Genomic DNA, 12413 nt, shown 5'->3' on the forward strand with positions numbered 1-12413 from the left:
ATAAAGTTTTTTTTTTTTTTTAATCAAGCTTTTTAGAGCCAAAAAACCTTTAGAGTGTAAATGGACTGTTACTTCTGATGTGGAGCATATTAACATAATTACAAACTGTTTTATATACTCATAGTCATTGCTAAGTTGATGTTCAAACCTTTGATTAAGAAGTCACAAAGCTGAATGTGTTCAGACAGCTGTGTAATAATATCTTTGCTATTCACAAAACAGAGATAACTGTTTTAACTTTCTTCTGTCCCCGTATTTATTGCTATAGATTTGTCCTTCTCCTATAGCTATACTTTTAATGGTGAAATATTAAAATGCAGTATTGTGTTATATTCTATAACTTGAAAGTTAACAAAAGCAAGGCTGCTCATTTATGCTGTTGCCTTGTCGCTCCCTGGTACAGCTCCTCTTATCGGAATATCTCAGAGCTTAGTTGAGCTTGTTTATCTTAAAAGAGCAGGAGGCAGGCTTTTAGGGAGTAAGCTACATGTTCCAGCATAACAGGCACCAATGCTGTTTGACTGGAAAAACATTTGATCTCTTACATTAACAGCCCATGTCACTGTAATAGGGACTACAGCTGGGCTGTTGTTCAGTTTTCTATTATTTTAGCTTTGAAATAGCTGTTAGTGCTGCTCCAAAATCTCCGTGTGTAAAATTGTATATTGGCTGTCCCCCCAGGACTCGTAAGTAAACAAGGTGATATGTGTGACCAGAGGGAGCATATTTTGTTAGCTTTGTTTTTAAATAAGAACCTTCCCTATCTAAAAATGCTTTTTGTCTAATCCCTAATACTGTGCTGCATGTCTTTGCTTGTATAAAATTGCAGACCTAGCAATATCTTAAAGCATATTTTTGTTTGTTATTAATGTGTGCTCAGTAACTATTCATTATGAACTTTTATATTTTTTCTCTAATAATGAAACATTTGATTTTTTCATGAAGCTTAACTTCAAAGATCCTGCACAGTTCCCCTAAGTGTAGCAGTTTGTACGACATGAAAATGGGCAAGCAAGGATTTAAGGGGTATGTTTGTTAGACTTAAATATTATATAGCTTTATTTAAAAATATTCATTCTTTGGCAATTTCTGTACCAGAAGTAGTTTGACAGTTGGAGTCAGCAGTATTTAAAGAACAGGAAATTTTATAAAATCAGGTTGATGTTTTCTCCTACTTTCAAAGTACCTTTTATAATAGTGGTAGAATGACAGTTTGTTTTAGCAGTGGTGAATGATTTTAATCCTTCCTTTCTTTTTTCTTCCATTTATTTTCAAAACCTAGTGTATGTTCCCATTTTATCTCTTTTCTGATATGATACAACACTACCAGGTCACCTGGCACTTGCTTTGAATTTAACCTGAAATATAAACATTATATACAGCAGCCAGCACAAGCATAATTGGTTGAAAGGCAGCCATCTATCTAGGGAGTTCTTCTAAATACTGAATGTGTCTTGTGCTTTGACATGACATGTCCGTAATATCTCTAATACAGAAAGCACTTTCTGCGTTAGCTGTAGGTGTTAAAGCAGTAGTGTGTTTTAAGAATGTGTGCTGTGCAAATTCTGGCTTGTGAGGTAATGACAAGTGTTTGCCTGCATAGACAATATATTTTTCCCCCTGAGGTCCCCACACACCTAGTTTCCCTCAAGCTCATCATCTCTGTCAGGTTAATCAATAGGCACCGTATGGCAGAGGGTCAGTAATCAGTGTCATCGTGCCTTTAAATCGTGTTGAAAATTTGCTTAAAGCCTGGGCCAATTAACATCGAGATGATGAATGGATGGGAAGATGGGAAGAGCCTGACGCTCAGGGGCTTTGTGAGGAGGAGATGCTCAGCTGTTGAGCAGCAGACACCAGCGAATAAAATCAGCCATTCATGTGAGCTCAGTCCACCCACTCTTAATGATAATGTCAATCTAGCAAAATATATACACATTGGAGTTGTCATGAGTTCATAAATCAAAGGAGTTTGTCAAAGGCATTCAGATTAACGAGGCAGCAGCAATAACAAGTCAAATTTGCATAGAGAATTGCTCGAATCTCAGTAAATTATGATCCTGTTTTTCATTTGATTATTTGCTAATGTCTCAAGAGGGAGAATGATTATATTAGCATGCAAAATCTACTCCAGAAGTAGAAATCTGAGGTATAGAAGACCAGCATACTATGACAATTAATCAGTTTCTGCATACTAGCATAAATGCACAAGGCCCAGAAATGAACTTTTTTTATTATTATTTCTCCTCGCTACTGATCCAAATGGTTCAGCTTGACAGAGACTTTATATTGCTTTAACAGTGTTCTGAATTGTGCCTGCAGGCAAGACATAGTCATGCAGCTATAACCAACCTATCCATCTGCCAACCAGATTGGAATTCTTCTATCCAAGGCTTCCATTAACCCCCACTGACAGCTCCAAACAGGATTAAGAATTTGGAAGCATAAAAAATAGTTGTCCTTTGCAAATATACACAATCCCTATGCATTTTGAGAAATGCTGCATCTGTATGTAGGGTTTTGTAGTTAGTGTTGGACAGTGTAGCAAGGGGAAAAACCTACTTAGCAGTTTTTTTGATTTCCACCACAGGGAGTAAGGCAGTGCTAAGAGAAGTCCTGTCTGTTTGGCTGTCCCTGAGAATGCTTTCCATTATTATATCTGGTTCCTAGCACTGTGCATAGATTGGGTGTGTAACTAGAAAATATCACTTCTTGAAAGCTTTAACTGGATCTTGTTGAAGTTTAGCAGTATAGGGAGGCTTTGATGTAGTTGTGGTTTAATAGAGTATGTCAAATGATAAACATGCTGGAGAAGCACTGTGCATGAAAACATGCCAGAGAATATTACCTTATGAGGACACTTCAGCTCGTCCCTAAAACTGGTCCTCAAATAGGATTCTTAGGTCAGCTTCAGACCTTTGAGTGTCCTAAGTTATCCTCATTGCACCCTAGAAAGATTAATTGAAAACTATTTAAATACACAGTGTTTTATTTATGTCACCTTTCATTGAAGAATTTGAATGATTTCCTGCATATAGTTAAATTACCTTTTTACCTTGTAAGAGAATAATTGTTTTTATTTTTGTAAATTGCAAATCACATATATTTGGGGGCTACAGTTTGCTCTGAGTCACGTAATAAGTTAATGAAAAGAAATTATTACTCCAATCACTAACTTTTTTTTTTTCAGTTATTTCTTTTTTTTCCTTTTTTAAATTGTTAGGTGAAAGTTTACAGAGCACATTAGGTTCCCTGTTTCTTTAGTCTTGATTTTCTGTCCCTTCCTGCTTTCTCATCTTTGCTTTTAAGCAGATATTGTCCTTTTGATCTCCTGTAATTAATTGTTTTTAAGGAGTACATTCCTCTTGGACGTTACTGTTTGTCTTAGGGGCTTGTCTGTTTTTTAGCTGGATGGTGGTCTAGAGGAATGGCTTCAGTTTTAGATCAGAAGGGTGTCTTAGGGCCATAGTCTGGAGGTTCCTCCAGTCTCTGTCAAATCAGTAAATCTGGTCTTTTTTATGAATTTGATTTTTTGTTCTACAATTTTTCTCCCACTCTGTTTGGGACCCTCTGTTGTAATCCCAGTCTGAGCAGTCAGTAATGGTAGCCAGGCACCATCTAGTTCTTTTCTCTCATGGTTTTGTATGCTGTGGTTCATGTGATCCATTAGTCCTTCAGACTGATTGTTCCCTTGGGTCTTGGGTTTTCTTGATTCTCTTTTGCTCTGGGTGGTAAAAGACCAATAGTTGTATCTTAGATGGCTGCTCAAAAGCTTTTAATACCCCAGAAGCTACTCACCAAAGTAGGATGCAGAACATTGTCTTTATGAACTATGCTGTGCCAATTGATGTAGATGTCCCCTGAGTCAATGGTCCTTTGTTTTCTGCCCTAGGAACTTCATCCCATGAGGTATTTGATTATGTTTCGGAGATTTCCCTGATTGTACCCCTTGAGTGCTCTATATGTGCCACACTTACAGTCATGTATGTAGAAATACCTACCACCAAACCCGTATCTGCCAGTGGGTGTAAGGAAATACCACAGCTCTTGGTGTATCTACCTGTTTTATCCATATGTAAATTATTAGTTGTTAATACTCGTTGCGGGATTGACTAAGCTATAGTAGTCCTGTAGTTGCCCTTTGTTCTTGTATTGCTTTCAGTGTCCTTCTTGCCTTGGCCATGTTGTGCTGACTTCACTCATATTACATATTCCAGTTACTAACTTAGCAGTCAAGCCCACTATGTGATGTTTGCAACTACAGGCAGTCCCAATTACGAATGAGATCCGTTCCTAACTGTGTCTTTAAGTCAGATTTGTGGGTAAGTCGGAACAGGTGCATACGGTTCTTATTTAGCCTTTAGTGCAAGAAGAGGCTCAGAGCCTTTTCAGTGATTTAAAAGCTGCACGTGCAGCAAGTGAAAGTGATTGTAATGAAGAATTGTTGCAAGTAGGGGTTGGATCAGTCCTTTCAAAGTGAGGGCAAATTTACATAACATTAAAGGGCAAGTACGAGTTGTCCATAAGTTGGACGTTCATAACCTAGGGAGTGCCTGCAGTTACTAGAAACCAGTCTCAAGAGTTTCCCAAGTGGGTTGTCAATTCTACATGATGATGAGCAAATGGTTCCTTTTTAGAAAGGTGTTCAAAATTAGGGTTATAATTCACCACAATGTACATGATTTGCTAAAATGATAAAATTTTCCTGGTTACAAAGTCCTTTGAACTCTCCAAAAGAAGAATGTGGCATAGGTGGAAAATGTTGTTTTTAGCTTTGGACCTGGGTTTTGTTTTTTTTTTTAAATGACAGATATCTATTCAAACAGGCTGAGGCTCTGTTATACTATCCAACCTTGAGCAAGATGGTTACTCAAACATCATTATGTCATTATGAGTGACTTGACTTTTCATCAGTGTGTAAATTAGTTTAGTTTTTCATTTGATAACATAATCAACTCTTAATTATCCACGTCATTAGGAGTTGTGTTTGAATAGACAACTGGAAACAGTAAATAAGCCACTTACTAGGTTTTCGAGAATATTACCCGAGCCATGAACCTGCTGTGTGCTATCATCAAAACCTTCTCTACTTCTTCTGTTGGACACCAGAAAACTCTGTAAAGTTAGGAGTTCTGTGGTTACACATGATAGAGCTTTTCCCTCTTAATCAACGGTTGGCAAACTTTACCTCTAAAGATAGTAAAGATTTTAGATCTTATGGGACCATATGATCGATGTCATGACTACCCAACTCTGCCATTTTAGTACGAAAGTACCCATAGATAAAAGGCAAATGAGTGAGTGTGACTATTTTCTAATAAAACTTTATATACAAAAACATGCAGTGAGCCAGAGTCTGCCAACTCCTGCTCTGAATGGTTATACCAGCATTATAAGTAGTGGGATAATAGGACTGTAGTTGGGCTAACGCTGTGAAGTTTCTCTATGAAAACCATGTTTAAGCTACCTGGACAGTATGGGTGTAGAGTTTCAACTATTTATCGAGCATCTATTATCTGTATGTTATATAATGGTGGGTATTTTTAGAGGGTAGAGGGAGCTACAAAGACTTTACCCAATAATCTTCCAATCTTACAAGGTAGTTAAGAGTAACAATGCAAAAAAGTATCTAATTAAGTACCAGATTGTGTGGCTCAAGATAAAAATGTTGAAGGAATTTCCAGTAGACTAAGATGGAGTAGTTATAATCTTCTTGGATTTATAATTGTGAACTAGATTAGCATTAAGGATCCCTCCAGTCCGAAAATTTCAGGATCATATCTCATGTTTGTGAGACTGTGAAGAGATGTCCTTAATTAGGTAGGAAGCGTATGTTGAGGGAAATAACTTGATGTAAAGTGGCAGAAAATTCTGAAAGACCCTGAAAACCAGGCCTAGAACCTCATATTTGATTTTTTAGAAACAAAAGCCACAAAAATTTTTTTGAGCAAAAGACCAGTAGTGATGTTTAAGAAAGAGTAATCTGGCCTGTGTATTTGCACCAAAAATAAAAATTGAAGAAGGAAAAAAAAAAAAAAAAAGCCCATCAACAGATGAATGGGTAAATAAGCTATGGTACATATACACAATGGAATTCTGTGCAACGATAAAGAACAATGATGAATCTGCGAAACATCTCACAGCATGGATGAATCTGGAGGGCGTTATACTGAGTGAAATAAGTCAACCACGAAAGGACAAATACTGTATGAAACCCCTATTATAAAAACTCATAAAAAGGTTTATACACAGAAAGAAAGAATCTTTGGTAGGGAGGAAAAAACACTAACTAGAGAATGGATAAATGGTAACTTTGGTGAAGGGTAAGATAGTATACAATACTGGGAAAGTCAGCACAACTTGACCAAGGTAGAGTCATAGAAGCTTTGTAGACACACACAGACTCCCTGAGGGACCAAGTTATTGGGCTGAGGTCTAGGGGCCATGGTCTCAGGGAATATCTAGCTCAACTGACATAACATAGTTTATAAACAAAATGTTCTACATCCTATTTTGGTGACTAGTATCTGGCATCTTAAAAGCCTGTGAGTGGCTGTTTAAGATACGTCTACTGGTCCTTCCCTGTCTGAAGCATGGGAAAATGAAGAAAATCAAAGCTGCAACGGTAAGATTAGTCTAAAGGACTAATGGACCATATGAACCACAACCTTCACCAGACTTAGTCCAGCACAACTAGATGGTGCCTGGCTACCACCAGTGTCTGCTGTGACAGGGATCACAATAGAGGGTCCTGAACAGAGCTGGAGAAAAAAGTAGAACAAAATTCAAACTCACCAAAAAAAAAAAGACAAGACTTACTGGTCTGACAGACTGAGAGTATGGCCCCATTTTAACTCAGTACTGAAGTCACCCCTGAGGTTCACTCTTCAGCCAAAGATTAGACACATTAACAGACATAGTTCAGCTGTGTGTATGAGACTATAATGGCACATCAGCCCAGGGGCAAGGACGAGAAGACAGAAGGGGACAGGAAAGCTGGACAAATGGAAATGGGAAACCCAAAATGAAGAAGGGGAGAGTGTTGACATGTCATGGGGCTGGCAACCAGTGTCACAAAACAATGTGTATTAATTGTTTAATGAGAAACTAATTTTGCTCTGTAAACTTTCACCTAAAGCACAATAATAAAAAAATAAAATAAGGGAAATTAAAAAAAAGATTAATCTGGCAATAGTATTTAACCCAACAAATATTTTTTAAAAATTTGTGTCCTCTGCAAGCAGCCATCTAAGATGCAACAGTTGGTCTCAACCCACATGGAGCAAAGGAGAATGAAGAATGCCAAAGACACAAGGTAAGTATGTTATGTGGCCCAAGAGTTAGAATGGGCCACATAAATCAGAGACTATATCAGCCTGAGACCAGAAGAACTAGTTGGTGCCTGGCTACAACCGATGACTGCCATCACAGGGAACACAACAGAGAATCCTTGAAGGAGCAGAACAGTGGGATGCAGACCCCAAATTCTTGTAAAAAGATCAGACTTAATGGTCTGACTGAGACTAGAGGGACCCCGGAGGTCACAGTCCCCAGACCTTCTGTTAGCCCAAGACAGGGACCGTTCTTGAAGCCAACTCTTCAGACAGGGACTGGACTGGATTATAAGACAGAAAATGTTACTGGTGAGGAGTAGGCTTTTTGGATCAAGCAGACACATGAAACTATGTGTGCAGCTCTGTCTGGAGGGGAGATGTGAAGGCTGAGGGGGACAGAAGCTGGCTAAATGGACACGGAAACAGGATGGAGAGAAGCAGTGTTCTGTCTCATTAGGAGAAGAGCAACTAGGAGTCTATAGCAAGGTGTATATAAGGTTTTGTATGAGAGACTGACTTGCTTTGTAAACTTTCACTTAAGGTACAATAAAAATATAAAAAGAAAAAAAAATTTGTGTCCTCAAACTTTGTTTTGAGCTACTGAAATATGAAAAAGAAACTGGCCCTCCCCTGAAGGAACTTGCAGTTTAGGGTTGGGGGTAGAAGGCATGTTCATAAATATATATATAATATAAAGAATAAGTGCCAATTGTTTACAATAGCAAAAAAGATGGAAGCAACCAAGGTGCCCATCAACAGATGAATGGATAAATAAATTATGATATATTCACATGATAGAATACTATGCATCAATAAAAAACAATGATGAATCCGTGAAACATTTCATAACATAGAGGAATCTGGAAGGCATTACGCTGAGTGAAATCAGTCAGTTGCAAAGGGACCAATATTGTATGAGACCACTATTATAAGAACTCAAGAAATAGTTTAAACACAGAAAAAAATATTCTTCGATGGTTACAAGGGTAAGGAGGGAGGGAGGGAGAAGGGTATTCACTAATTAGATAGTAGACAAGAACTATTTTAGGTGAAGGGAAAGACAACACACAATACAGGAGAAGTCAGCACAACTGGACTAAACCAAAAGCAAAGAAGTTTCCTGAATAAACTGAATGCTTCAAAGGCCAGGGTAGGAGGGACAAGGGTCTGGGGACCATGGTTTCAGGGGACATCTAGGTCAATTGGCATAATAAAATCTGTTAAGAAAACATTCTGCATCCCACTTTGGTGAGTGGTGTCTGGGGTCTTAAACTCTAGCAAGCGGCCATCTAAGATGCATCAATTGGTCTCAGCCCACCTGCAGCAAAGGAGAATGAAGAACACCAAAGACACAAGGTAAGTATGAGCCCAAGAGACAGAAAGGGCCACATAAATCAGAGACTACATCAGCCTGAGACCAGAACAAGATGGTGCCCAGCTACAATTGATGACTGTCTTGACAGGGAACACAACAGAGAACCCATGAAGGAGCAGGAGAGCAGTGGGATGCAGACCTCAAATACTCATAAAAAGACCAGACTTAGTGGTCTGACTGAGACTAGAAGGACTCTGGAGGTCATGGTCTCCAGACCTTCTGTTAGCTCAAGACAGGAACCATTCCCAAAGCCAACTCTTCAGACAGGGATTGGACTGGACTGTAAGATAGAAAATGATACTGGTGAGGAGTGAGCTTCTTGGCTCAAGTAGCCACATGAGAGTATGTGTGCAGCTCCTGTCTGGAGGAGAGATGAGAAGGCAGAGGGGGACAGGAGCTGGCTGAATGGACATGGGGAATACAGGGTGAAGAGAAGTCATGTGCTGTCTCATTAGGGGGAGAGCAACTAGAAGCACACAGCCAGGTGTATATAAATTTTTGTATGAGAGACTGACTTGATTTGTAAACTTTCACTTAAATCACACACACACAAAAAGCCAAATTGGAAATAGAAATAAAGTGCTTAATTTAAGAATAATTAATTCCAACTGGTGCTTAGTGGGATGGCAAATAAGCACAGGCTTCTCAAAGAAGGTTATCAGTCTATTTGCCTCTTGGATCAGGATTTTAATAAATGAAGAGTTCGGTAAGGAAGGCCATATGACATTGAGGGAATAGAATTAGCAAAAGCACAGGGATGAGAGGGTGCCTTATTTTTGGGAATGATAAATAATATCATGTAAATGATACACAGACTTTGATAGAAAGGTAAAGATGGCCAGATTGTGGATGCTATACTAAGAAGTTTGGACTTACTATTATTTTTAAAGCATTTCATTGTATTTTTAATGAAAGTGTACACAACAGGTTCCCATTCAACAGTTTCAGCACATATTGCTGACCATTTGGTCTCATGTAGATGATTTTTTAAAAGAGTACACTACTCAAGGGTAAAATTCATTACTTTATGAACTAACCTGTTATTTAGTGAAAAGGTGAATTGAGGGGATAGTTTCAGTTCAAGGTTTAAAAGTATCTCTTGGGGATTCCTCCAGTCTCAATGGGTCCAATAAGTCTGGATTTTTTGAGAATTTGGGTTCTGTTCTACATTTTTCTCCCTTTCTATCAGGATTCATCTATTGTGGCCTTGATCAGAACGTTGATAGTGGTAGTTGAACACCATCTAGTTCTTCTGGTCTCAGGGTAGAGTAGGCTGTGGTTCATGTAGGCAGTTAGCCCTGTACACTGGTTCTTTCTTTGAATCTTGGGTTTCCTTCTTTCTCTTTTGCTTCAAACAAATGGAGACCAATAGTTTGGATTTTTTCTCTAGGCATCAGAGTGCTGTAAAAGGTTTTTGAGCAGAAGTGGCAGAAAGCTATAAAAGGCTTTTTGAGCAGGGGAGTAATATAATGAATCTTTTTTAGAAAGATGATTCTGACAGTAGTGTATGGAACAGATACAGATTTAGGGAAGGGTGTCGGAAGGCTCTCAGAGTAGCAGCAGCACTGGTAAGAGGTATTGGGAGTCCGGAGTAGAGAGGCAGTGGAAATGCAAAAGTAGGGCCAGAGCTATTAAAATAAATGATTAAAAGGAAATATTGAAAACCAGAGATTGACTAGGTATGTTCAAAGAGGGAAAAGAAAATGAATGAGTCAAAATTGACTCTGAGGATTTAAATATGGAAGAAAAGGAAAAGTTGGGAGGGAAAGAGCTGACCTAGAATGGGCCAGAATGTAAAAAAAAAAAGTGGTTTAAATTTGAATATGTTGATTTTGAGACAGTTTTGTCATCTGAACACTTATTATTATTTTTTTTTTGGATGTAATTACTTTTTCTTTTTTAATTCAAAAATATCACCCCCCAGGTTACTTCTGGAAACATATCCAAAATACATCCCTGAGATCTAATGTCATGAGATTTATTGGTAATTTCATTTATTGACTTTTACTACCCAAACCTCTATTACTATGTCTAGTATGTGCCACTCGACTGCTTCCAATTTGACGTTCAATTCAAAGTTATCAGCGAGACTTTTTTTCTGTCCCTTTTAATTCTAAGCTAGTAATTTTTGGGCTAAGAGATAAATATTTGAGTTAATATAAAAGGTAAAAAGTTATGTAGAACATTCTTCAGAAATATTTTAATATAATGCTACGGTTTGTAGACTGTTACTACCTGAGGACTACAAACACTTCTTGCAGATGATTTTCTATAACAAACATTGCATCTGAGTGTCGTGAATGAGTTGTTGTGAGCAGTCAGGTTTTTCTAGTTGGCTTAGGGTTAAGTGGTAGAATGTGACTTTTAATTATATTTGATGGAACTTCCCTCCTAAATTTGTCTTACACTTACCTAATTTCCTTTTTTTTTTTCCATTTCTGAACATATTTTATTCTAGATTTGGTCTATTATTATTTTTTGTTAACTTTTATTTTGACATAATTTCGGATTTAGAGAGAAGTTGCGAAAATAGTACATTAATCCCTTTATGCCCTTCACATAGATTCTCCAAATGTTAACATGTTACCACATTTGCTTTATCTCTGTTTATACGTATGCATATGTACACACATCTATTTACATATTTTTCCTGAACCATTTGAAAGTTAATTACAGACATAATGTCCCTTTACCCTTAAATGTTTCAGTGTGTTTCCTAAAAACAAGAACCTTTTTAAAAATGCCACAGTATAAATGATCAAAATTAGGAAATTGAATGGATAAACACATTCTGGAATACTACTCAGTAATGAAAAGGGAAAGAACTGTTGAAATATGTACCAACATGGATGAATCTCAAATGTATTATGGGGAAAAAAAAAAGCTATATACTATATGATTCCATTCATGTGATGTTCTGGAAAAAGCAGAATTATTGGGGCCACAAAATAGATCAGTGGTTGCTAGTGGGAAGAAACCAAACCAAACCAAATCCAGTGCCGTCGAGTCAATTCTGACTCATAGCGACCCTATAGGACAGAGTAGAACTGCCCCACAGAGTTTCCAAGGAGCGCCTGGCGGATTCGAACTGCCGACCCTTTGGTTAGCAGCCATAGCACTTAACCACTACGCCACCCAGGTTTCCTCAGTGGGAAGAAGGGGACTATAAAAGGGGGGTATAAGAGAGTTATGAGGGTGATGAATTGTTTTATATTTTGATTATGGTGGTGGTTGTACAACTGTATCCTTTTGTCAAAACTCACAGAACTATACAATGAAAAGACTGAATTTTTCTGAATGTAAATTTTAAAAGTGGGGGAAATTAGGAAATTAACATTAATGCAATGATATTAGCTCGCCTACAGACCATATTCAGATTTTGCCAGTTGTCCCAATAATGTCCTTTCTGGGAAAAGAAAAACTGAGATCCCAGGTTGCATTCAGTTGTCATGTCTCTCTAGTTTCTTTAAGTTGAAACAATTCCTTAGGCTTTCTTTGTATTTCATGACCTTGACATGTTAGTTAAATATAGACTAGTAGTTTTATAGAATGTCTCTCAATTTGGGTTGGTCTGATGTTTTCTTATGAGTAGATTTAGGTTATGTTTTCTTCTCAGTGCATCATATCAAGGGGTATGTGATGTTAAGGTGGTATCTGCCAAATTTCTCCACTCTGAAGTTGCTATTTTTCCCTTTGTAACTATT

The 12413-nt window shown here is 37.8% G+C and overlaps 1 protein-coding gene across 6 annotated transcripts in view; it reads left to right on the top strand.

The window, feature by feature from the left end:
* The window catches only part of BTRC (beta-transducin repeat containing E3 ubiquitin protein ligase), a 195320-nt gene that overhangs the window by 92135 nt on the left and 90772 nt on the right, over positions 1–12413 (top strand). Inside the window, exons 1-2 of one of the 6 annotated variants that reach the window (XM_049856136.1) lie at positions 88–7315; positions 10634–10693. The exons of 4 other annotated variants lie outside the window; for them this stretch is intronic. The gene's annotated coding sequence lies outside the window, so the exon portion shown is untranslated. Of the gene's footprint in view, positions 1–87; positions 7316–10633; positions 10694–12413 lie in introns of those variants that run through there. One more of the 6 variants, XM_049856135.1, reaches the window with a different exon arrangement.

Source organism: Elephas maximus, chromosome 16 (assembly GCF_024166365.1).
Source record: "Elephas maximus indicus isolate mEleMax1 chromosome 16, mEleMax1 primary haplotype, whole genome shotgun sequence".
NCBI lineage: Eukaryota > Metazoa > Chordata > Mammalia > Proboscidea > Elephantidae > Elephas > Elephas maximus.